Genomic DNA, 25,065 nt, shown 5'->3' on the forward strand with positions numbered 1-25,065 from the left:
TTCTCTCTCAGGTTTTGGGATGGTGTATATTACTGTAGGCATTTATAAAAATAGGCTTGTCCCTTTGTATGGAAAAAAAAAAGAAAATTGGTGAAGTAGACAGTACAATGTGTTGGTCTTACTATTTCTGGTACTGACTATAATCCTAATGCATTACGTTTTATACCTTTTTATACCTTTATACCTTTATACCTTACGTTTCATATCCTTTATTAATCAGAGTAATGATTTCATTAATTGATTTCTCAAACTAGCCTTGTCCTTGCTTAAAACATGAAATAAGCTTGGATACCAGCCTTTTGGTCCAGGCTGTACAGTCCTTGAATTATTTTAAAAGCTCTTCAGTGGCTCAAACCAAGTCAGAGATATGCACATTTAGAATTTTTTTTTTTTTTTTTTTTTTTTACATTTTATTAGTTAAACTTTGTTTGATTAGTTGGTCAATGTTGATACAGTCGCCTGAAAAACTTTGTCATTTTGAGGTTGCTAGGACAAAGCTGAATGATAGCTGAATGAAGGTATTGTTCAGTTGAAGAGCCATTCAAATGCAGGTATGGAGAATGTTACCATTAAAAGCGTCTTAATTTCTGTCACAAAAGGAAGCCCAGAAGTTAGTATTTGAACTATATTTGTTAGCAAATACTAGTTGGCAGTATCTTTCAGTTAGGTTACTGGGAGATTAAAGACATAATTGATTTAGAAGTAAGTTTTTAAATGCATAAGTATAGGAACAATTTTTTTACATTGTTGTGGTGAGTAGCAATTTGAAATAGAGAAAAGACAACATTCTTTGTGACAAGTGTTTTTCAGTATTTCTCTTTCCACCCTCTTCCCCCCTCCTTCCTGGGAACTTCCGCAAAGCTTTAAATCTGTAGCTGACACAACAATTTATTTTTATGATCTGAAGAAATTAAATACAGCAAGCCCTAGAGCTAAATATTATTAGCATTGGAATTATTTTCTTTGGGATCTTTAATTCAGCATGAGACATTTTCAACACTTAATTTTGTGAAGTGGAATACTATATTCCAGTAGTAGTAGTAGTAACCCTTTACATTGTCCCCTCATTTTCACAGATTTCCTTGAGTAGGGTCATTTTCACCACCTAGAGTTTAATTTTATTTGTATTTCCCTCTTACATGTCATTTGAATCAAGATTTCTTTTCAGTCAGTCAGTTCACAAACCAGAAATATTTTGCATTATTATTCCTCCCCTTTGCCTTTCTTTCAAATAAGATTATTTGCTAATCAACTGGTAATTTATACAGAAGATTAATTCTGTGCTCTGATTAGACTCTTCCTGGTTGATTGCCCTAATGGTCTTCAGACTTATGAGCTGCTTTCAGGTTTTTTATATTTTAAATACAAAGCTTTGCTTTAATATCAGCAAATGTATAAATCACAACAACAACATTTGTATATGTTTTTAGGGAGGACGTAAAAGAGTGTGAATTTTATACAAAGTGAGAGGGGGAAAGAGATTTTAAAAGCTGTATTCAGGATATGAGTAATGCATGCTTATACTAAACACATTTTATGGGCAAGGAGGAATTGAATTTCCTAGTGCTCAGATAGTTTTGAGTGACAGAAGGCGAAATCCTTTTTGCAGTCTCTGTAACTATTTACACCTCATTTAATAAATGAGCAAGCAGAAAAAACATGAACTTTGTGCTTCCCTAATGTGTCAAGGATTTACTTTAGAATGAACAATGAATAAACTTTGGTTATTTAAATGAACACAAATGCCTTAAATCCCCGAATGTCTTGGTCTAGTTCAGGGTTAGAGTAATAGCAGCTGGATACAGAAACTGACTGAAAGCTTATAGAGTCTTTCTGTTCAGCCTCAAGCAGTTAATTATGGACTTTCAAAGAATAAACCAAAATGTAAATATTTACTGATGTTACAGATCACAAAAAGCTTCCCTGACTCAGGTACAGGAAACAAGAAGCTGAGCATGGCTTTCCAGCCTCCTTGTATAAATAATATTAATTATACCTTACCGAATTACCCATTTTAATGTGCTTTTGCCTCATCTCATCTGGTGGCTGAGAGGTGTCAGGCACAAGAAGGCCCTCCCCTTGAACAGCCCCCAGGGGAGTGATGTTCTCTTTCCAGGCAGTGGCTAAAAGGTCAGCTTCAGCTAGAAAGGAAGATTAATTTTAATTTAACAGTATGTTGCCATACAGCTTGAATGAGCAGAAAGCAACTCTGACTCTTGCTGTTTGCCTTTGTCATTAAGGAGGGAAGATGGATGCAATTGCATATATACAGGACTGCTTTCTAAGTAAGTGGGGATGAAATCTGTTTCATTGCTACCACATGTAACTTTATGTTGTGAAATAATTAATGGCTTAAGACTGAGGGTAATATACACCTAATTAGTCATGTCGAAGCAAATTTAAGATTTATTGGAGATGCCAAATACTATGTTTGCTAAGACTTGGAAAGAGCAAAGAAATAAGTCTGATTGCAACTTTAATGCAGATTTCTAGATGATGATTTTCTACCCTGTTGAAAGCAGTCAGGACTCTATTTGGATTTGTGTCAGAGTTTAATGAAGGCGAAAATATTAGGGGGTTTGGATAAGTAGCTTCAATATTCCACTGCTCTTAAGCAGTTAGTTCCTTGCCCAAATTGGCGCCTTGATGATTTAGTTTTCTTCTGACTTTACACAAAGCAGAATAGTATACAAATATCTTCCTGGCAGCATTAATTAGATTTAGGAAAGAGAAAATAAGGAAAAGTAACATGTCAACTGTATTGTTTAGATTTTGTGTTGTTTCTTATGTTAACCCAAAGTATTTTGTCCTCAAAAATATTTCTGCTCTCCTGAAAAATACCTGGAAAATTGTCTTTGCAGACTATATACAGAGATGTAGAGCAGATTTATGACAGCAAAATAAGAAGTTGTGGTAGGTCTTAAACGCTTAAAGACTTGAACGTTTGTGTAGAGTGTGATACACATGAGGATTTTTGTGTTAGTATCTGTCTCTGACTGCTTTCATATTGCTGTTCAGTGGAGTCAAATCATCTAAGACCACATTTCCAAAGTGTTCATTGCTGTTGACTGCCCCAATTTTTCAGGGATGTCTACAACCAGCAGAGGAATCTAAAATCAATGAACATTTTTTGGTCTTACTGAGTTTCTCTTTGTGAAAAACAGGTATCATGTTTTTACAGTAAGCCTTGGAGAAATACTACTGACATCCTCAGCATGTACGTATATCAATATAGATAAGTACTATTCTCATGATAGATACTGCTGTCATCCTCTTCATTTCCACTCTGTAAAATAACCTTTCCTAATACCATTTTTGTAACTCCAAGCTGCAAAGTGTTTTCAAGCGGCCACTGTTTAAAAACTGTAAAGCTACTTTCCTTTTTCCATATGCAGAGGATTTCTTACCTCCAAAATTATATATTAATTAGACTTGATTCTAGCCCCTATTTTGTCTTATGCTTTAAAAAATAAACCGTAATATATTTAGGCAGGGACTTTCTTCTAATTCGGTAGTGCCTAATATGAAATTTAGTACATTACTGACATTCAAGGTTGAACTGAAGTTCAAGTAATAAAATAACGACATGTTTGAAAAAAATCATCATTTTTTGTCAAGTCTAGTACTTGCTAGCGATTGTATTTTTCCCTGATGTCCTTGCAACAGGATTTGAGATTATTTTGAGTAGAAGGATAAGAAACAGTGTTGCTTTAGTAAGGTGGTAGAGCCATGGGGAGGGGGGTGTGGCACTTAGGACAGATGAACACACAGTTTACTCTTTGCTTGCCCAAGGACTGTGAGTAATGAATACATTTAAAATTCTTGACTGGCAGACTGTTTAAAGTCATTGTTTTGTGATGTATTTTTCCTGATAATTCTCAGAAAAATAGTATGAGTAAGTCTTCACACCTGTAAATATACACACAGTAAAATTATTAAGCTTTGTTAAAGTCATTACATTTTGCTAAATGGTTGGAGAAAAGAATATCCATACTGTTTAGATCAAACTATATAGTCCTTTCAGATGTAGTGCTGTATTATGTAATAAATCACATAAAGTTCCATTTTTTTTCTGGTTTTCATACTGTGTTGAAAATGGTTTGAAAACAGCTTTGATTAATAGAATATGATACGTGGTGATTTCCCATCTGAGAGCCCTGCAGATGAAAAGGCTTCGTGACTTACTGGCATGTTTGTTCTCCCTAACGAAGGAATGCAAAACGTTGTTCCAATCTCTGTAAATGGGAATGAAGTGTTTTGAGGTGGGCACTTACTTGTAGATAACTTTAGTTAGGGAAGATTTGATTGGACCGCAGAAGGACCAAAGTTCAGTTTTGTACAGCTTTTTTTAAAAAATCACACAGAGAAAGCAGTGGGCCATAACACTTTGTTTTGGTTAACTCATAAATTTGTTTAGGGTTTATATATACCATCTTAGCTAAGCAGAAGATGAAAAATTGATCATACAGTCTTACTTGAAGGCTGTAATATTATCTGTTCTGAAAACAGAACTTTTGGAGCATGACAAGCTGTTTTTGAATGATGCTTCTGGCATCTAACCCTTAAAATCATTCAGCATATTTTTCTCTTAACCTGTCTTGAAATGAAAAATTGTCTTCCATTTTCAAGTCACTTATATTTTTTTAAAAATTACACTAAACTTTGCACAGAGATTTCCAAAATCATGCAACATAGCAATATAAATTTCTGCCTATTAAAATTACTCTGACACAACTGAATAATTACTAATGTCACCAGAGTTCACGTGGGTTTTTTTAACATCTGCCTCTCTAAATGTGTTGCTTAAAAATATGCCAATCTATGAAAAAACATTTAGCTTGTTGAGCTTTTGTTGATGCTATGCTTGGGTTCAGTACATTTCATCCTTTTTTAGTGCCACAGGACTGAGTTTTTCACCTGCTGGAGCATGATGTTACCATGACAACAGTTGATCTTGTTTGCTATTCTCTCCTTTTTGTGCATGACAAAAAGGGAAGCTTTTTGAAAAATATTTGTGGAAACTCATCTAACTAATCGCATTTTAATTATCAGTGAAATAGAACAAGAAATGGCGTGTTCTATCTCGGTAAGAATAAGAAATTTCTATTATAAGAAATAGCACAATGAACTTGACAATTTAATCAAAGTTGACAGGATCTCTCCATGAGCTATTCCTATACAAAAGCGTCTGCAACTGGGTGTTAGCAGAATACTAACATACACAGCCCTTAGAAGATCCTATAAGGTATTCTACAGAGAGATCTCCGAGTCCACATTGCCATTCACCAGTCATCTGTGTATGTTCTGTTGATCAGCAAATGGAAACCTTAATGCCTTAGTAGATAATTGAGTTGAACAGATGCTTTCTGTTGCAGCCTTATCCTTAATGAGCTCCAATGGTCATCAGAACAACTTTGTTCATGTTTTTTAGTTGATGTGTTTTGTTTATTCTGCCACTAGTGAACTTGAAGTAAGTGGAAAATGTGGGTAGCAAGTTCCTGATGAATTATCACAGTGTAAGTGGAAATTCACACAGAAGAAACCACTAAAACCACACTATGCATTTTAATTATTTTTAAATATTTGGTGGGTTTGGTTTGACCTGCAAAAATAAGTTAGCTCTTGGGCACATTCACTGGACTCAAGGCAAAAGAACAATTTATTACCAATTGGAGGTGTGAAACAAAAAATATGTAGTATGATGGCAAAATAAAAAAATGATATTTGTTTGCGGGGCAGTAGGGAATGTCCCCTTGAGTCCGTGCCAGCTTGATATCAGCATTCAAATTGGAGTTAATGTTTAAGCCACACTGTGTTTCCTTTGTGCCTTTGTACATGACCAGGGACCTTGTTTCATGCCTTTCTCCCTTAGCGTTGAATAATTTAAGATCTTTTTCTTTCCCTTGAGTATAAGTTGTTCCTGAAGGAACTAGAACTGTGCCATGGTAAATGAGAATTAGACCCTCTGTCTCTCAGATACATGGATTAATTTATTGTATTGAGAAGCGAGTGTAAAAATAATTGAAAGAAAAAACCCTGAATAAATATTGATTTTGCTTCAGTCCACAAATCAAATTGATTAACTTTCTAATACTGTCTAAGGGAAAACACTGCTGTAATATTAAGTTTAAAATTCACTACTAAAGGCTGCGGAAATGTATTTCTACTGCATCTTTGGCTGTGCTTATGTTCCCAACACAAATGTGCTTGTTTTTTAAAGGAAATACGAAGCAGTAATTTGTCTAACTTGAGGTGAGGGGGTGTCTTCAGGAGGGTAGCCTGAACAAAAATGAAGCACATTGGATAGATGGTCTGACTAAATTAGGAACAGCTGTGTTGCCAGTGGTGGAATTACTTTGGTATGAAACTTGTATCAAAATTTATGCCTATCAAAATAATTTGTATATGGTCATGATGAAAACATTGTCAATATTGCACAATTTTAGTTATTGGAACAGCCTTAGACTGAAAGTATTGCAGTGTTAACATAGATAAATAACTCATTATGGATGAGAATTGACCTTTCCATTCGCCTTATTTTTCTTGGAAGTTGATAGGCCTAAAATTACCTTGAATTGATTCTTCAGTTATCAGCTATACATTTCTATACTACTTTTCCACAACAAGATTATGTATGATTTTGTCATTAAGGAATTAAGTAGCTATCCAATAATAACATTTTATTGTAAATGCTGTGAAGGTTTTACAATATAATACTCAAAACAAGCTATACACTTGCTGTCGTTGCCTGTTGGGATGATGTTGATGATTACTTCCTTCAGCCATGGTGGGTATAAAGTCCAAAAGTAATTTATTGAAGACAATTTGCATATTTGGTAATTTGTTATAAACAGCTGCAACTAGAATGTCTGCTGTGTTATCTATTCACGAGTATGGATGCTATAATAAAACCATTGCACTTAGATATATTTGAAGTTATCACTTTACTCATTTTCATTATAAAAAGAGATGAGAGGGTCTTGTCATGTTCATACTATGTGCCATAGGTGAAGAAAGTAAGATGGAGTGTGTGATGAGCAATTTTCAGTGATGGCCATAGCCTAAGTAGCAGCAAATCAAATATGGTTACATGCGATTCTAAAATAGCAGAATCTTCCAGAAGTTCAGGTGAATCTGATGTTGAGCTGTCCTTTTCCTCTCTGATGCTGCAAAACATGGCAGTGAGTACCTTATCGTGTAGATCAGTGTTCTTATGGGGGTGACGTATTTGAGGCGGTACAAAGATTGTATCGACAACTTATGAGAAATAGTTGTGTGAAAAGCTAATACTGCAAAGAAGATGACAAAAAAAATGCATTAAATGAGTTGGTAGTGCAAAGTTTCTTATCTTAAAGAGTCTTACTGAAGTGAGAAATAATACTGTGCATTAATTATTTGTGCTTCCTCCATCACATCTGGTCCTGGTCACTGTAGTGCCAAGACACTGGTGATTTCCAAGTCCAATAAACTGCTACAGTTCCTGTGTTCTTTGAATAGCAGTGTTTTTTAAGAAGTGCTATTTTTATACAGTGTTTCTTATGCTAAATTCAGCCTACTGATTAGAGGGGTAAAGCTGCATTTGTTTTCCTTTGTTAGAACAAAGTGTAATTTGCATGGAAAAGTTCCTCTATATAAAAAGAAGAAATTCTAATTGTGAAGTGATTTTATTTAAAATGCAAGCATATCTGAGTAGATCTTTCTTTGTTGTAAGAGTGGTAGGGGAAAAAAATTACGTATGCTGGTTAATGTTCTCTGTAGCGATTCCTTAGTTTTTAAATGTTAACATCATGAAAATGTCAGACCGCCTTCCTGTGCTACTTCCTAACATGTACTTCATCATGACAACTGAGAAGAAGAATCAAATGGAAATAGGAGAACACCTCAGAAAAAGAGTCTTTAGCTTGATTATTTTTCATTGCATTTAATAGTTTGCCACTAACTTATAATACGTAGTTTATTAGAAATGCAACTTTCTAACTATCAAAGTTGATGACTGTGGAGGCCAGTGCTGGATAGAACTGTACCCTTCATGGGTCAGGGAAGGGACATTCAGCATCCTTCAGTGCCTTCTTTGATCCCACTTTTATCTTACTGGTATACATCTAAAGCTGTCAGAGATAACGGAAGTGGTGTCAGAATAGGGAGTGATCGTGCCCCTGTACTCGGCACTGGTGAGGCCGCACCTTGAATACTGTGTTCAGTTTTGGGCCCCTCCCTATAAGAAGGATGCTGAGGTGCTGGAGCGTGTCCAGAGAAGGGCAGCGAAGCTGGTGAGGGGTCTGGAGAACAAGTCTTATGAGGAGCGGCTGAGGGAACTGGGGTTGTTCAGTCTGGAGAAGAGGAGGCTGCGGGGAGACCTTATCGCTCTCTACAACTACCTGAAAGGGGGTTGTGGCGACGAGGGTGTTGGCCTCTTCTCCCAAGTAACTAGCGATAGGACAAGAGGAAATGGCCTCAAGTTGCGCCAGGGGGGGGTTAGATTGGATATTAGGAAAAATTTCTTCACCGAGAGGGTGGTCAAGCATTGGAACAGGCTGCCCAGGAAGGTGGTGGAGTCGCCATCTCTGGAAGTGTTCAAGAAACGTGTGGATGTGGCGCTTCAGGACATGGATTGAGGCACATGGTGGTGCTGGATTAATGGTTGGACTTGATGATCTTGAAGGTCTTTTCCAACCTTAGTGATTCTGTGATCCTGTAATATTAATTAACAGTAACAGAAGAGCAACATCTCTGTTGAATACCATTTTTCTCTGCTTGCTTCTGGTTCCACTATACTCAATGCTATATTATATAGTGACTAGAATTATGCAGGATGGCCTGTGTTTTTCTTGCGTCATCCACATGCTGATTACAAAGCGAAAATCAGAAAGGTTATAATGGAAGTTTGTTGTACAGGCTGTGCCTCTCAGCCTAGCTCTGTTAGCTAGTCCATGTTGAGGTTCTTAAATAGGTCTACTGTGTACTATTCAGGATGAGTCAGCTTTGCCTTTAAAATCTAGTTCTTACAAGAAGAAAAAAATTAATTGGTGATGAACCTGACCTTAGAAGCGAGTCATTTACAGGGCAAAAAATGCATGAGAAAAGATCAGAAGATTCTCCATTTTTCCTTTTTCTTAAAGTACCTATAGACTAGAAGTTTTCACTTTTCTCTTGGATTAATTCTATTCCTGTATCATCAAAATAAAGAACTGTCACAGGGGATTATAATCAGAGTGTTCTAATACAGTCATTCCAGGTTACTGACGAAAACAAGTCTCAAAGAAAAAGCTACAAATAAATGCACAGTGTATAACATTTTTTTAAACAAAAATAATTGATGGATGAGCAAACTAGCACACAGGGCAACAGATGCCTTTCTCCAGGCAATGTAGAACCTTGTTACCCAGACAGTGGTGTCAGATTGTATTAAATCTACAGAAGTCCTCCTCCTACCGTGAATTTTTGTAGTCAGTCCTCATATCCATAGGAGAATTTCTACTTTTGCTCTGTTATGAACACACATTTTTGCCTTCATTTCTGCAATTAAAAAGATGCAACTTATATATAAGGTAACAGAATTTATTTTAAATTTATTTTATTTTTAATGTTTCATGGATGTTTATTAATTGTCTCATGTTTTGTGAAGAATGTACTGGTGTGTGAGCTTTTAAATCTGTGTAATGCTCTGGCCACCCCTTTAAAAATGGCACATTGCAGGACTGCTTGTGTTTATATACATTTGGGAGAGCTGTCAATTTTCTGATTCAGTTTACTTTGCAGATCTTGAAAAAATTATCCTTAGTGTTGTTTTCTTAAATCAAAATGCCTGTTTGAGCTGAGAATGCCTGAAGCATTCCTTATATTCAACAGGAAATAGTCTTGCTGTTTGGAATTTTGTCTGATGTGCTAAAGATGTTTCAGATTCTTTTTGCAAATTATGCTACTTATGGTCCTGACATGAATACAGCTTGATTGACATACCACCACATATGTAATATACGTAAGTATGGTTTACACTTCTTGTTTAATTTGGTAAGAAAGTTTAAGCAGGATCAGTCTAAGCTCTGTGCAATTTCGGGCTACATACATTAGAAAAAGTTTGGTTACGTTTGTTCTGTAGCTAGTTGATGTTACTCTGTGACAATACTTTCCATTTTTTCTGGGGGAAGTAGTTCTACATACAGCTTCTATTGTTTCTTTCCTTATCATTAATTTTCCATATTCATTTATCTGTAAAATTTTGGATGCATTCTAGACTAGTAATTAAATTTCTTCAAGCCTTCGAAAATGGCTTTTGTGTAGCAACATCATTAGAAAGGGGGTGACAGACTGTTCGACTAGGAATTGAAACCCAAAGTCAAGACTCTGGAGACTGGTGAGAAGCTTTTTTGGAAATACAAAGTACTGCTTCCTTTTCACTTGCACATTAATCTGATAACATTTAGCCAGCATTTTCCTCTATACTGCGTCCCAGACTAACTGGCTTGATGAGTTCTTAATCTTCACTCTACTTGTCTTTATTAACAGCTGCAGTGGATCTATTTGCATAGGTTAAATGGTAGACCTCATTTGACTCTAGCAAAACATTGCTTCTTATGCACAATTAAATTGTCAGAATTGTTACGTACAGTGAATAAATGAAGAACAGGGGAGAGGACAGAGAAGGACGGGGAGAAAAAAGGACAAAACTCTCATTAAATTTGTAAAAAGGAGTCAAAAGCTATTTGTATAAAAAAATAGAAAGTGTGGGGGAAGGGGGCATGGTAATGCTTTCCACTGGTTTGTTTTTTGGACTGGTACTGGCTTATTGTCAAGAAGTTTAAAAATCTGAATCATGTCAAACTTCAAAATGAATTGCAAGATCCCACAAAATACCCTCTTAGGTCCAAGCAATAACAGAGCGATGCCTCTTTGCATGTTCCCTTTACAATTTCTTAGAGTTATTAAATTGAGAATGGGGTCAGCTGTAGAGGAGAATCCTTAGCATTCACAGGCAAGCTGGAGGCAAGAGTTACATATCCAGCCTACTGCCAGTAAGTCTGTCATTTGTGATGGCTGCCCTCTGTATTTGCTGACCTCTTCTTGCTGTTGACTTGGAGGTTCTGTTTGGAATTGGCAGTTGTAAGAGCTGAAGTGAGAAGTGTTGCCCTGTTGTTAATGCATTCAGTGCTAGCTGCCAAGTAAAGGAGAGAGAATGGAAAAATACTCTATTTCAGTATAGGATCTTAACAAAGTGTAGCTTTCCTGTGTGAGAAGAAACATAACTGGGATTTTCAAAAGGCACCTGTCTCCCTTAAAATGTGTTTGAAGTTTCAAAGCTCCTTCAGGATCCAACCATAAAATCCTAGTGAAGACAACTTACAACATAATGAAAAGATAATCAAATTAGTTGGATTCATCCCCAAATGAAAAACACCCTGTTGTATGCTACTCTGGCATCAGTCAAATGGGTGCATATACAATGGTGGTATGACAGCACTTTTGAGAAGAGCAGCCATGGACTGGCAACTTGCAGAGACTGACTGTGGGCCAATAAGAATTTGTACCAGAAATTTGAGTTTTCTGGTTTGTACATGGAAAAAAACAGTAAAAATGTCCTTTTCCTCTACATTACTTCAGTTCTCTTTTTTTAATACATGAATCGCCTGTCGGGTGGAGTTTAATTCTGAGGGTAGCTGGGATTAACTTTGGCCTCTTTTGTTGAAGGTTTATACTTAACTAATCTGGAAAATATTGAGGCATATACTGTTAAGGGACCAAATCACTGAAGTCAATAGATCAGAGAGAAAATCTCAAACTGCAATAATGTGTAACTATAATTTGCAAATATCCAGGAGGTATTTCACAGCCACAAGACAAGAGGAGATGGTGAGATGTATAATGGGTACTGTAAGTGTGTTTCTCCAAGTAAGGGTTAGTATCTGGAAACATTCAACACTGGACGAATTTTGAGAGAGAATGTAACTGTTTCCTTAAGTTCGTGTATACTACACAGAATGTATTCATGTGTACTAAGAGACTAGCTTGTTTCCCCTTTGGGCAGTAGTATGTGCTGCTTCAGTTAACCACATCACAGGTTACTTTCACGGATGTGACTGATAATAGTATGCAGCAGCTAAACTATTGCAGCTGAATCTATCAGAATTCTTCAGTCAGAGCCCTTGTTGTAGGGGTTCATTGTTGTTGAGAGATGACTCGAGTCAACAAATGGTTGAAACTAATACTGTGGGAATTTCTGAGTTGATAGTAATTATGACTTGGATCATTTCCAGAAAACATAGCCGAATAAAGGAACCTGGCTAAAATTTACAAGACTTTGGTTCAGTTTCTGGCTTTTACCTCATGTTAGTGCTCTGAGACCTTTGATGAGTCATTTATTCTTTGTTCCTTAATGCTTTTTCTGAGAGAAAGCAATCTAAATATTACAAGTGTACATGTATTTGTGTCACTTCCAAACAGTGGTAATATATACAAGTACATTCTCTGCTTACTGTAAATACTGCAAGTGGAAATTTTGTACCTTAGTTTTAGTTGCTGGTTGCTCTATCTGTGTATTTTTTAGAGTAGAAGTGTGACAGTAATTCCTGCTAGTGTTTCAGGTGATTCTTGATCTTTACAATTTAGTTGGAATGGGGAACTTTAGGTGGGCTTTATCCTGGCAAATGCTGAAGAATACCGAGAGAAATTGCCACTGTGGTGAACAGAGATATAAGTGAAAAGAAATAGGCTTATAACTAAGGACCAATGAAACTGGGATAGTTACTGCCCTACTTCTATTCATCCTTGCAAATAACATGATTAAATGTATTTTCTTTAGGTAGGACAGCCAGCCCAGCTGCTGTGCCATCTCTCATAAACTGTTTTCCATTCTGGAGAATTTTAGGAGGGTGTGAAAGATGCTGGCCTAGATTGCCATCAATTACTCCTCCTCTCCTTTCCCTTCCTCCTCCCCACCATTTCTGCTTGAATTCCTTTTAATAACATTATTAAAACCTGGTAACTCATTGCCACTTGTTCCCCATTAAAGTCAGCTGAGCAGTATCGATTTGTAATAAATGCAAATTGATCCATTAAAGTCGATGTCAAATCTGGCTTGACAAAAGCCTGCATTTGTAAGAGTTTCAGAGCAGGTAGTGTGGCTTATTTTCACCTTGTAAAGTGCAGAATAGACACACAATGCTTTACAAATGACTTTCAACAGTTAATAGGATGCAGTGATTTATTTGCATATCCAAAGAACTGTTCTGTGCAGTTTGTTGATATTATAAAAATATTTACTGATTTAATTCACACTTTTGAAAATGCAACACGAGCTAAGAAATTCTTCTTGTTTTGGCCCACAGAACTGTCTAGCATCTCACAGAGTCTGACTGCCACTTTTAATTGCACCCTGAATAACAGATTTAACAGACTTGTGAAATTATAATTGCTGAGTTCCTTACATGCAAGATGACAGGTATATCTGCAATCAGGAGACTGAATATTCTGCAGTTTGTTGTCTTAGTTTAGTTCAGTGCAGCAGCACTTAACATTTAGTCCAGAGAGCAGCTTCCACAGACGATGAGATGTTCTGATATTGGTGCTGTAACTTGTCATTACTTAAGTTGAACTAATTTTCACTATCCTTTGTTTATGTTCAAATTTAACTATCAGACGGACATTCCAGGTGTGTGCAGAAATGCAGTGACATCTGCGGAATTAATTGATATGTTAAAATCACTGTTACTCAGAATGGCCTTTTCTATGTGGAATGTTTTATAAAGCTGACATTTTAATCTCAAGTTCTATAGAAAATTATTCATGTAGTCATACTATCCTTTTAGCTGGCCCTATACAGTTTGAACCCAGTGGTTCATTTCAGTCATATTTGGATGTCATACCTTAGATACCGGTCAAGTAACCAAGGCAGAAATCTATAAGCTTCACTAGCTCTGATGTTCAGGTAATCACAGAATCGTTAAGGTTGGAAAAGACCTTTAAGATCATGTCCAACCATCAACCCAACACTACCATGCACACTAAACCATGACCTGAAGTGCCACGCCTACATGTTTTTTGAATACTTCTGGTAATGGCGACTCCACCACCTCCCTGGGCAGCCTGTTCCAATGCTTGACCACTCCCTCTGTAAAGAAATTTTTCCTAATATCTAGTTCAAACCTCCCCTGGTGCAACTTGAGGCCATTTCCTCTCATTCTATTGCTCATTACTTGGGAGGAGACCAACACCCACGTCGCCACAACCCCCTTTCAGGTAGTTGTAGAGAGCTATAAGATCTCCCCTCAGCCTCCGCTTCTCGAGACTGAACAGCCCCAGCTCCCTCAGCCGCTCCTCATAAGACTTGTGCTCCAGACCCCTCACCAGCTTCGTTGCCTTTCTCTGGACACACTCCAGCACCTCAGCATCCTTCTTGTAGTGAGGGGCCCAAAAACTTAACACAGGATTCAAGATGTGGCCTCACCAGTGCCGAGTACAGGGGCACGATCACTTCCCTACTCCTGCTGGCCACACTATTGCTGATACAGGCCAGGACGCTGTTGGCCTTCTTGGCCACCTGGGCACACTGCCGGCTCATGTTCAGCCGCCTGTCAACCAGCACCCCCAGGTCCTTTTCCACTGGGCAACTCTCCAGCCACTCCTCCCCAAGCCTGTAGCGTTGCAATGAAGCTTAGGAAACAATTTAGATAAACAGTTTAACAACTTCAGTTCACTGAAAGCACTAGTTTTCTGTTAAAAACATGAATCTTGTGTGCAGAGAATTTTGAAATTTATTTAAGAAAGGTATGCTTAAAATAGCAAGATTTTTGGTTCAACTACTATGAAAAACATTTAAATACCAGGATCTTTAAATTCCTTTTTTAGGGCTTACATTGGTAAATCAAAAATTTACCAATTTAATTTTCTTTCATATTGAGAATTTTAAAGAGAAATTGTGCTAAAGCATTACTTGAACAGTTTTTTTTAAGATCTCAACAGATTTAGTAGAGAAATCTGCTGATACTGTGGATTTTAATGGTACAAAATCATAAATTATTTCAAATCACTCAAAAGTGGGCTGAGTTCTGCCCCCCTTAGTGTAGTTTTTGGCAAATAGAGCTAATGGTTTCAGAAGATAATGTATAATGCACACTGTAGGATGGAAAGACTACAGATCGCTCAGCATGACTGACTGCAACTTTCATAAGGAATTGAATTTAAGATTTTATCTCAGACAACTACCTTTGTGAACTTGTGCAAAAAAGAAATTGTCGAAATATCAGAGGATGCTGCTATTTTTTCCTGAACTGCATGTATTTTGGTCTGTGTGATCTGACAAAGCATTTCCACCCTTCTAGTTTGACCTTTGACTGTATATTTGAGCTTTATTTACTTTTCCTTTTTTCCCCTTTATAGTGCTGTCTAAATAAATAAAAATACGTTCCTGAGGCTGTGGTTAATACCTTGATCTTTAGGCACAGGTTACTCTACCTTTTGTCTTTCATCTGCACTTCTGATTTGCCTGCCACTGTAGTACATAGATGCTCTACACAGATTCTGAAAAAGTTTGTATTAAAATGTGTATATATACATATATTATAAATAGATCTACATTGTAAATAAAGTGAAATATGTGAATTTAAAAATGTGTACATGAGTATACATTCCAGTTGTTAGCTTTTGCCCTCAAAATGCCTTATGAAGACCTAAGTTTGATAGCATTATTTTTTTTCTAGGAGCCAAGTCTCTTTCTCTTCCCAGCTCTAAGTCAGGCAGACAGCTCTGAGCTCTTTGCTACATCCACAGGGAGATTTTCTTATTATTATTTTTATAGGCACCAGGCCTGTGAAGTCAGGTCATCTGTCTTTGCCTGTGCATCTTTAATCAGATCATCTACTGAAAACATGTGGATTTACAATAGAGCCAACTGTAATTGCAAGCTAATCTGCTGCTTCTGCACCTTCAGTGCCTTTGCCCCATGCCTGATATTACTCTTAACAGTTTGTTAATACCAAATAATGCAAAAACATTGCTTCCTTAAGCACTTAATAGGATGTAGTGTAATGGAGATAAATAGTCTATAACACTCTTGTCTTTTAGGGAAATGAACTGAAGGATGCTGTGCAAGAAAAGAATCGCCTGAGCCTTCAGTATGCAAGTGTGTCCCACAAAGCACTGCAATATGACCAGGTAACATTACAAGCACAGAACTCATACATTCATTTGTTACAGAAATCAGGCTGCAGGGGTGGATAAAAGTGGATTGTATAGTCATTTTCTCTGATTTGCTTGCTTCTACTTGAGAACATAAATGATTTTAATTAAAAATAAATTACAAAAATGTATTTTATGAACAAGTGTTATTTTCAAGTGAAAATTTAAGACACACTGATAGACTGAGAGAGGTACATCATTCCTCTGATGCATATTTTCTTAGTATTGTAAATTGGTATTGGGCTTTGGTAAAAATATTTTTTTGGTGATTCTGATGAGACTTGATTGGAAAATTATCTTCTTTTCCTGAAAAATACTGAGAGAAATGATGGCTATCTAGTAGGGTTTTTTCTACCCATCTGCATTTTTTCTTTGCATTTTTAGATTTCTCAATAAAATGTTGAAAAGCTGTTGACCAGCAGCACATGTACAGAAATCTATTTAGCAGTTATTTCCCAGCTATTCTAGGTCCTGATATAAAAACTTTTAATAGTAAGCATTTTTCTTCAATTTTTTTTGGTGCCTGTTATAGGCCAAAACATGTCTTTCTGACTATAGTGTGATTATATCTATGGCAAATACTGCCTGGCGTGACTAGCATGGGAGGAGAGGCTGGTGTGCCTTATCTCACCACATATGCATTCAGTGGAAGAAACATCATGAACCAGCCACTTTACAGGGCTACATTTAGCTAAAAATAAAACTCCAATCTGGGATTTCTGCAGGGCTTAAGTGAGTTGCTCGGCAACCTCATTCATATCAGAAGAGCTGTAACACACATAGGCTCTGATGAAAGCCCATCCTCAAAGCTTGCAAAACAGTGGTAGCTGCACGCTTTGATATCTCTGATGTGCATGTGTCACAGAGTAGCCCACTACTGAATTTCCAAACCAAAGGAGGTCTGATTAAGTCCCTGAGACAATGCAAATTACTAAAATTCAGAGATCGCTGTGCATGTACTCTACATTTTGTGTGTGGCATCTGGTATCGAAGCAGACCTGAAATTTCCTGTTTCAATTCTGAGGAATTGAAATCATTTTTATATAAAAAGACAGTGTAATAATACTTTATGATAGGCGGAAGCCAGGTGTATTATAGCATCACTTAATTTTATTCATCCATCTGTCTAGAATGTCTCCCTTTCCTAATGTTTTTCTCTTCTCTTTTTTTTGTTTGCACATTGCCTTTACTCTTTACTTCACGAGTCATGTAACAATAAGGTCTTCCTTTGGCAGTTTTATATTCTGGCTGAGACAGGAATAGCATGCAGCATTAATGCAGTGAAGGCTCAATATGTTGATGATGCTAAAAATGTTATCCTTCTTCCTATCAGAAAGTGAAGAACTATGTGGTTAATAATGCTTTATTATAGGTAATGTTTGTATCTTATTATGGTGAAACGCTTAAGGTACATAAAAAAACCTAGTAAAAGCAATTTAAAATATGAAAGTAAAATGTCAATTTTTGACACATTAGCCACTAAGTTAGTGATAAAATTACCTTTCACTATTGTAGTGTCAGAATTTGTCATGCTATGGGTGTTTGTTTCTTCAAACACATTAAATACTATGAAAGCCACAATGCAACAACTCTGGATGCCTGTGCTACTAATTTAATATCACATCCTCATCCTAGGATCAAAGACTTACTCTAAGTGTACCCTCTCACTTTTACAATTTTAACAACATGTAATCTTTGCAGCATACCTTGAATGTTAACAAACCTTGTGTTTTCTTTCTTGTGTAACAGGTTTTCTTGAGGGAATTAGTTGGATTTTTCTGGGGTTTTGTTGGTTTGTTTGTGGGTACAAAAAAACACATGGTGAGATTGAGGATAGATCGTGCAGTTTAGATTACAATTTACTATTCAGAAAGTGTGAAACTATAAAACTTAGGATGTGGAGGTTCAAGCAGAATTTTAAGAGTTGGGGCTCAGCCCTGAAGGGGAAAACCTGCCTAAAATAATTTCTGCTTTTTCACCCTTGAGAGCTGGCCTGAAAAACAGGCCAACTTCATCCAAGCAAATGGGGCTGGAGGAGTGTCTATGCCTTCTGTTATGCAGCCCAGATAAAACTACTGCTCATTTTTGCACAATGTAGTTGATGAAATTTGACTCTAGAAAGGAGTAGGTACAAGGCTGGCTACCTTTAAATCTACAAAATAAAGCTAATATTGTACATAACCTACATGACTTAGTTTTGGTACTCTGCATAAGAGAAATGAAGTTGCATTCCTGGATTGGAGTACTTGTGAAAAGATTTTGTGTCATTAGGAGCTCTGTGACACTGGGCTCTGACTTATTTTCTTGCTCATCTGAATATATATGGGTGTTGTGGTTTAGACCCAGCTGGCAAGTAAGCACCACGCAGCCACTCGCTCTCCTCCCCACCTCCCAGGTGGGATGGGGGAGAGAATCAGGAAAAAACTTGTGGGTTGAGATAAAAACAGTTTAGTAGGACAATAAAGAGGAAATAATAGTAGTAGTAGTAGTAATAATAATGGCAAAGGAATATACATAACCAAGTGATACACGATGCAGCAATTGCTCAGCACCTGGTGATCGATAGCCTGTCCCTGAGCAATGATTCCCACCCCCAAGCCAACTCCAGTTTATACACGGAGCATGGCGTTATCTGGTGGGGAATACCCCTCTGGCCAGGCTGGGTCAGCTCTCCTGGCTGTGCCCCCTCCCAGCTCCTTGTGCACCTCCCCGCTGCCAGAGCACGGGAAGCTGAAAAGTCCTTGACTTCGTATAAGCGCTACAACTACTTAGCAACAACTAAAAACATCAGTGTGTTATCAACTTTATTCTCATACTAAATCCAAAACACAGCACTCTACCAGCTATTAGGAAGAAAATTAACTCTATCCCAGCTGAAATCAGGACAATGGGCTAGTGTTTTTATGTAAAAATAGAATAGGAATAATACCTCCAGAATTTATTTCCACAATACCTGAAATCATACCATTTTCATGGTAGTTTATGAATAATGTTTTCTGAACAATGTCAGTTATTTGAGAAACTGGCAGGTCACTAAAGTCTAGAATTAAGGCAAATGGTGTATTATGAGGCTGATGGAGCTTTTCACCAATGAAATAAACTGCTGGTTCATTTTGGTGTGCTGGTTTTCAATAACTAGTTTCTGTTTAAGTGTTCAGGAAGTGGAAGACAACTTTAGCAGTGTTCTGGCCTTCCTAACTGCCTCAAATGAGGGCACATTTAGTAAGTGTGAAGGTATGGGATGAAAAATAAATTGGTTTATGCATTAAACAGAGAAACATCATGGATCAAAATGTTCCCTGTTTCTGTCATGAAATTAGAACTGTTTATGATGGTACTCTATTTAGGTCAACTGTTTTTGCCACTGGGAACACTGATGTTTTGATGTACTCTGTGTGTAATTCAAGTTCATGTATATCCCATATGTTCTTAAACAGCCTGCCTGGAGAGAGCATTAAATTCACATTTAAGAAAAATGTTGTAAAAAAAAAATGATAGACTGGTCAAGTTTTATGCTGCCTTATGGGTTTTATAAATGTGTATATCACAGCATTCTATATAATACACAATCTTCAGAGGAAAAAGTCCTGTCAGGAATGCACGTGATAAATATTAAAAATTATCAGTGTTGCTGCAAGTAACAAGCGTAATTATCAGAAAGTGGCTGGTAGATTTTGTTGTGTTCTTTCCAACCTGTAAAATGAAAATATATACAGAACTTTGTTCACAAGCTGACGTGCCAAAAGAGAAAGTAGAGCAACTATCAGAACCATTTGTGTATTGTAGAGAAATATCAGAACCACTTGTGTATTCCTAAACTTTAACTAATTTAGGTATGTGCATTGAGACCCTAAATGAAAGATCCTGAGATGTGTAAAATATCTACAGTTCCATGTGTCTCTAATTAATCTCTTTCCAAAATTACATTGGCAGCCTGATAGATACCACTTGTTCTGATAGCCGCTTCACTGCCAGCAGGGAAAAACACATAGCAGAAATGTTCTGTGCTCACTAGCTCCCAAAAATCATTCAGACTATAATGACTAGTAATTCTTAGGAAACTCTTCACAAAGGTAGTCAGCTGGTATCAATTGTTTTAGAGACAGAGAAAACTAAAGCCTAAGGAAAATAACCTTTTCTTGAAACTTGTTCAAAATATTGTACTTCATTCATCCTCAGTAAATTAACTGGGAAACACAGACAATAACAAAATTTCATTGTTGATGGTGATACCACATTGCTTCCTTTTTCCACTCCATTATTCTTTAACAATATACAACGACTGATTTGAGCAATGAAATACAATACAAAAGATGCAGGAAGTTAAGAGATTCTGAGAATCTATTGTTTAATAGTTTCCTTAGTTATAAAGAAATGAGGGAAGAGGGAAAGAAAAACCTGTGCACAGAAAAAAAAAATCCTGAGTTTGACAATAATTGTGTCGGTTCTTGTGGAAAATATGATTTGTTCCATTTTCCTCTTTCTTTTTTCTAGTCCACTGCATTCTAAAGAGCCCTCTTACAAAGAAGAATACAAGGGCTGGCTGCAACCATTTAGATTGTTTGGTCCATGACAAAATTTGCAAGCTAACAAGCTGGAGCCAGAAGGCAAATAGAAAGGCTGAATCAGTTTCCAAAACATCGCTTTAGAAAATGTCCAGGAGATATCTATGCCAGAGATTGCTTAATGCCATTTGTTCTTGAAAAAAACCCAAGAAATTACAGCAATTAAATTAAAAAAAAAAAAAAAGTACTTGTCACTTGCTTGATTAGAGTTAGAAGGAAACACGAGCTGCACCAAGATTAAAGCCTGTGCCTTATCCCAATACTTTGTACTGCTTTGCCTTTTCTTAGTCTTTTTTTTGCCTTTTCCTTTTGCCTTTTCCTAATCCTGCCAGCATTTTTATGCTTCTGCACTGTCTTGCATTTAACAAAGGAAAACAGCTGCCTCTTGGAGCACTGTTCACTAGAAATATTACGGCTCCTTCTTTTGCTTTCTTACCTTCTATCAACATTGCAGGGAAGTGGAAATAGTATGTGAACATTATGGTTTTTTTTTTTTCATTCTTAAAGTAAAAATTGCAGTTTCTGGTATGATATAACTGTAACAATCCTGTTGTTATACATCAATACAGGACATAAAGTCATAAATTGATCAGGGATAAAAAATCAAATTTTCACCTGATCTGAATTGAAGAACAAACTTTTCCATGGCAGGATAAAATAGTTTAATATTATATTTTCTTATTTTCTCTGAATGTTTATGAAGTAGTCACTATCATTGATCATTCACAAAATCCTGTATAAAAAGAATTAGTCATACTGAAATAGTTAACCTAACACCAAGTAGATTACCTTCCGTATGCAAATATTTTAAGGGAGAGCAAGGGGTTTGTTGCAGAAGAATACCTATTTCTGAATTGTACAGACACTGATTTCAAACATTAGCACAGGCTGATCATGTATATTTGAGTTAATTCTGAAGTCAATTTACACTAAAGAATAGTCCAGGAAAATGTACATGTGACTTATATTTCTATATATGTTAGATCTGTGTCTCTTTATATAGTACACCTATCTCTCATGCCTCTGAGAAATTAAGAATTGTTTGATTGTCATTTATTTTGTGCATTATATAGTATATTTATTTAACTTTGCATAACTTATGCATAACTACAGTTGGTTGCCAGATTGTAGTCCTTGTCAAAAGAAAATGTGTTTCATGCATACATGTATATGAGATGCACACAATTTCCTCAATGAACATTCCCTTCCATTTTTTACACTTCTTTCCTATTTCCTTCAAACTTGTTTTCCTTCTTCCATTTTAACATGCAGAAATGTCTGTGTCAGGTATAGTTTTCCCTTCATTAATTAGCTGTTTGGGCAATAAGCACATTTTAATTTTTCTAGGTAAAATCAGACTATGCCCATCTTAGAGAAACCCTTCTCAGAGTGACCAAAGAACGAGATTTGGCTGTAAAGGGAAAACACCAGCTCCAAGCCAAGCTGGAGAACTTAGAGCAGGTCCTAAAGGTATGTATAATGCTGTAAAGTCCAGCACTTCTATTGCTTGCTTCATATTCCTGATGTTCATTCAGTGAGTCACAGAAGCCTAAGTACATTGCAAACTAGGGAACTGAATGCCCCTAGTAATTACGATAAAACGTATGGAATACAGTAGACCAAGTACCTACAGGGAATCTCAAACTATCGGACAAGAGATGTCTTTAGAGATCTTTATCTGATCCTTTCTAAGTACTTGGATGCAGGTTTTCACTATAGTTATTGCAGGTAAGTCAAGATGAGAAGAAAAGGATGAGAAGTGACTATGCTGATGAACAAAATATGAACAACTGCCAAGATATTTTACTTTAAAGAGGGCTATGTCTGACAGTCTAACTTGATGCAAAATGTTATTGTGGCTTTGTGAAAAACCGTTGGTACCAGCTCATACTGCCTGTGCAGAGTGCATCCCATTGTCAGGACAGGCTTGCAAAATCTGCTATTGTTTTATTAAAGAGGTCTTATTTAGAAAGAATTATAGTGCCTGGTACATAACCACCTTTCTTTTAACATGCTTCTAGAGAAGCCTAGTATGTTGGTGTCTGGCCATGCTTGTTTTCTAGATACAGCTGTTTTCATGTCGTCAATTTGCTGCTGCCTTTTCAACTTAGAAAAATTCAGTAATGCGTTTTGAATCCCAAGTATGTATTCTTCAGTAGAGGTTTCACTGTTTAGTTGAAGATGGTGTCATACACAAATGATGTCTGGGTACAGTAAGAGTAAAATTCAGTTGGAAAATGGAATCAGCTAAGAGATTACTGCTTACCAGCTAATTCAAGGAGGCAATAATTTGTATGTTGAAACAAAGAGCAAAAGAAGTCCTAGTGGTTGGAAGGAAATAGTGTTTTGCTAGGAAACAGGCAAATTCCCCAAGTGTTATTGATTAAATAAAGATGGAAGTCAGTAACTTGATAGGCAAAATGTGACAGATGGATCAGCAGTAATGGAGAAGGGTCTGAAAGGTCCTTCACAGACAATGAGCTGGTGTCCAATGTGATGGGGTAGAGGGAGCGAGTGGAAGGAAGCATATGATGTGGTATAAACACAAACTGGTTTGAACGGGTCACTGTTCCCAGGTTTTCTTAGTTGTAGAAAATATGGAAATTGTGATGTGGAAAACTGCTACCAAAACATGCCTTGAAGAGGGTTAAGCAACTAAGATTATTCTTTAAAAGAAAGAAGAAAAAAAGAGTCATGCAGTTACAGCTGTTTGCATCAGTGGAGGAACTGCACTGGCAAGGACTACAGTGAGAATTCTTGAGAGAGAAAAAAACACTTGTAAACACTGTCTGTTCTTCAGACCATTCAGAAAAATTAAGGATGTGTTTGTCTGGTTAGAATGGAGCATTCTAGTGCTCCAGAGCATTTCAGCAATCCAGTGCTGAAACTTTTTTGACAGACTGCCAAAGAGCTGCTTATTTTTCATCTTCTCAAGTCCAAGGTTTTCCTTTTTCAAACCAGTGAAGTTGCTAGCTAAGGAGAGATGGATGCCCTGAGAGTAGGAGGAGATGGAAATGAAAATGCGTGGTCTGAGATCTTAAATTTTGAGCAAGACCGTTCTATGCAGAATGTTCTAATAATGCTAAGTGGCTTCAGCCAATGCTTGTCATAATTATAATCACTTACTTAAAATTAGATTTGCTAATGAATTTGACTTGCATCAGACTCGCTGTAAAAGGGGAAAAATAGTTTTGCTGTTGGCTGCATCAGAATAGATCTGGCCTTTTGGACATGACTATAGAGATGAAAATGGCTACCCGTCTGGATTTTATTTTTGTCTTGTACTTGTAAATACATTGCGGAAACCCTCTCTCAAGCTTTATTTGATATTACTCAAGAGGTGAGGATATTTTACATCCAGCTACAGATGGAAATAAAAGGTGGTTATAAGTTACGTCCCTGTTGCTGAGCCTCCAAAGTGGGGTTATCAAAAGTAAGCTGACTGCTCTGTAAACCAGTTTATTCCAGCTTCTTCTGTTATGTTACACATGTATTGTTGTACAGTGAATTATCATTGTCCTATTTACCAGTCAATAGGTAGCACTGGTGGAATAAATCTAGAATTATGTGCAAATAATAAATACACGTACTGAGAAAGGGAAATTAAACTGCCTAATTGAAGAGTGATACACTGTTATCTGTCTTTAGACTAATATAACTTTCCCCAGAAATAAGTAGGAAGTTTTTCTCTAGCAATGGAAGATAATTTACTTCTTCTGTTATTTCCTTCCTTCTCTTCTGGGGAATACAAAACTAACAGTTCCACAGACCTTTATCACTAATTTGCTATTTAACTGTGAGCTATGTGCTAGTACCTATAGAGAGTAGAATCAACACCTAGAAGCTATTTCAACAGATATGGCGTGCCTGTGCTCTCTGTATAATGATTGTGGGATTCCATCTTGATAGCTGCAGAAATTCACTTCTTCAAGGAGCACACAGTAGAATGATAAGAGGAAAAAAGTCTTGAAAAGAAATGAACTGTGAATTCATGGCTCATGAAATAGCTGAGGATTAGACTTTGCTCTAAGTAAATTGGCATCAATTCTCATTTCATCAAATCAGAATACAAATTATTATTGTCTGGACTCCTGTGCTGCTAAAAAAAACCCCAACACTTTCTTGAGCAATAAAACTCCTTTCTCATACCCTGTTCAGGTACTAGTTTTGCTGGGCTTGTATGTTTTGGAACACTTGAAACTCCTCTAATGATTCTATGATTCTGTTGTGACAGACTGTGTTTTACTTAAACAAATTAAAGAATGTACTTTCTTCATTGGCCATACCAAACAATATCCATTTCTCCACTCCTTAAGTAGGATATCTGCTG

The 25,065-nt window shown here is 36.8% G+C and overlaps 1 protein-coding gene across 1 annotated transcript in view; it reads left to right on the top strand.

Moving 5' to 3' along the window:
- Positions 1–16,064: 16,064 nt before the first annotated feature.
- The window catches only part of RIMBP2 (RIMS binding protein 2), a gene marked incomplete at its 3' end in the record, with an annotated part of 42,575 nt that continues 33,574 nt past the window's right edge, over positions 16,065–25,065 (top strand). Inside the window, exons 1-2 of the mRNA XM_010283577.1 lie at positions 16,065–16,146; positions 22,083–22,205. The remainder of the gene's footprint in view (positions 16,147–22,082; positions 22,206–25,065) is intronic.

The sequence above is a fragment of the Phaethon lepturus genome, unplaced genomic scaffold (genome assembly GCF_000687285.1).
Source record: "Phaethon lepturus isolate BGI_N335 unplaced genomic scaffold, ASM68728v1 scaffold1093, whole genome shotgun sequence".
Taxonomy (NCBI): Eukaryota; Metazoa; Chordata; class Aves; order Phaethontiformes; family Phaethontidae; genus Phaethon; species Phaethon lepturus.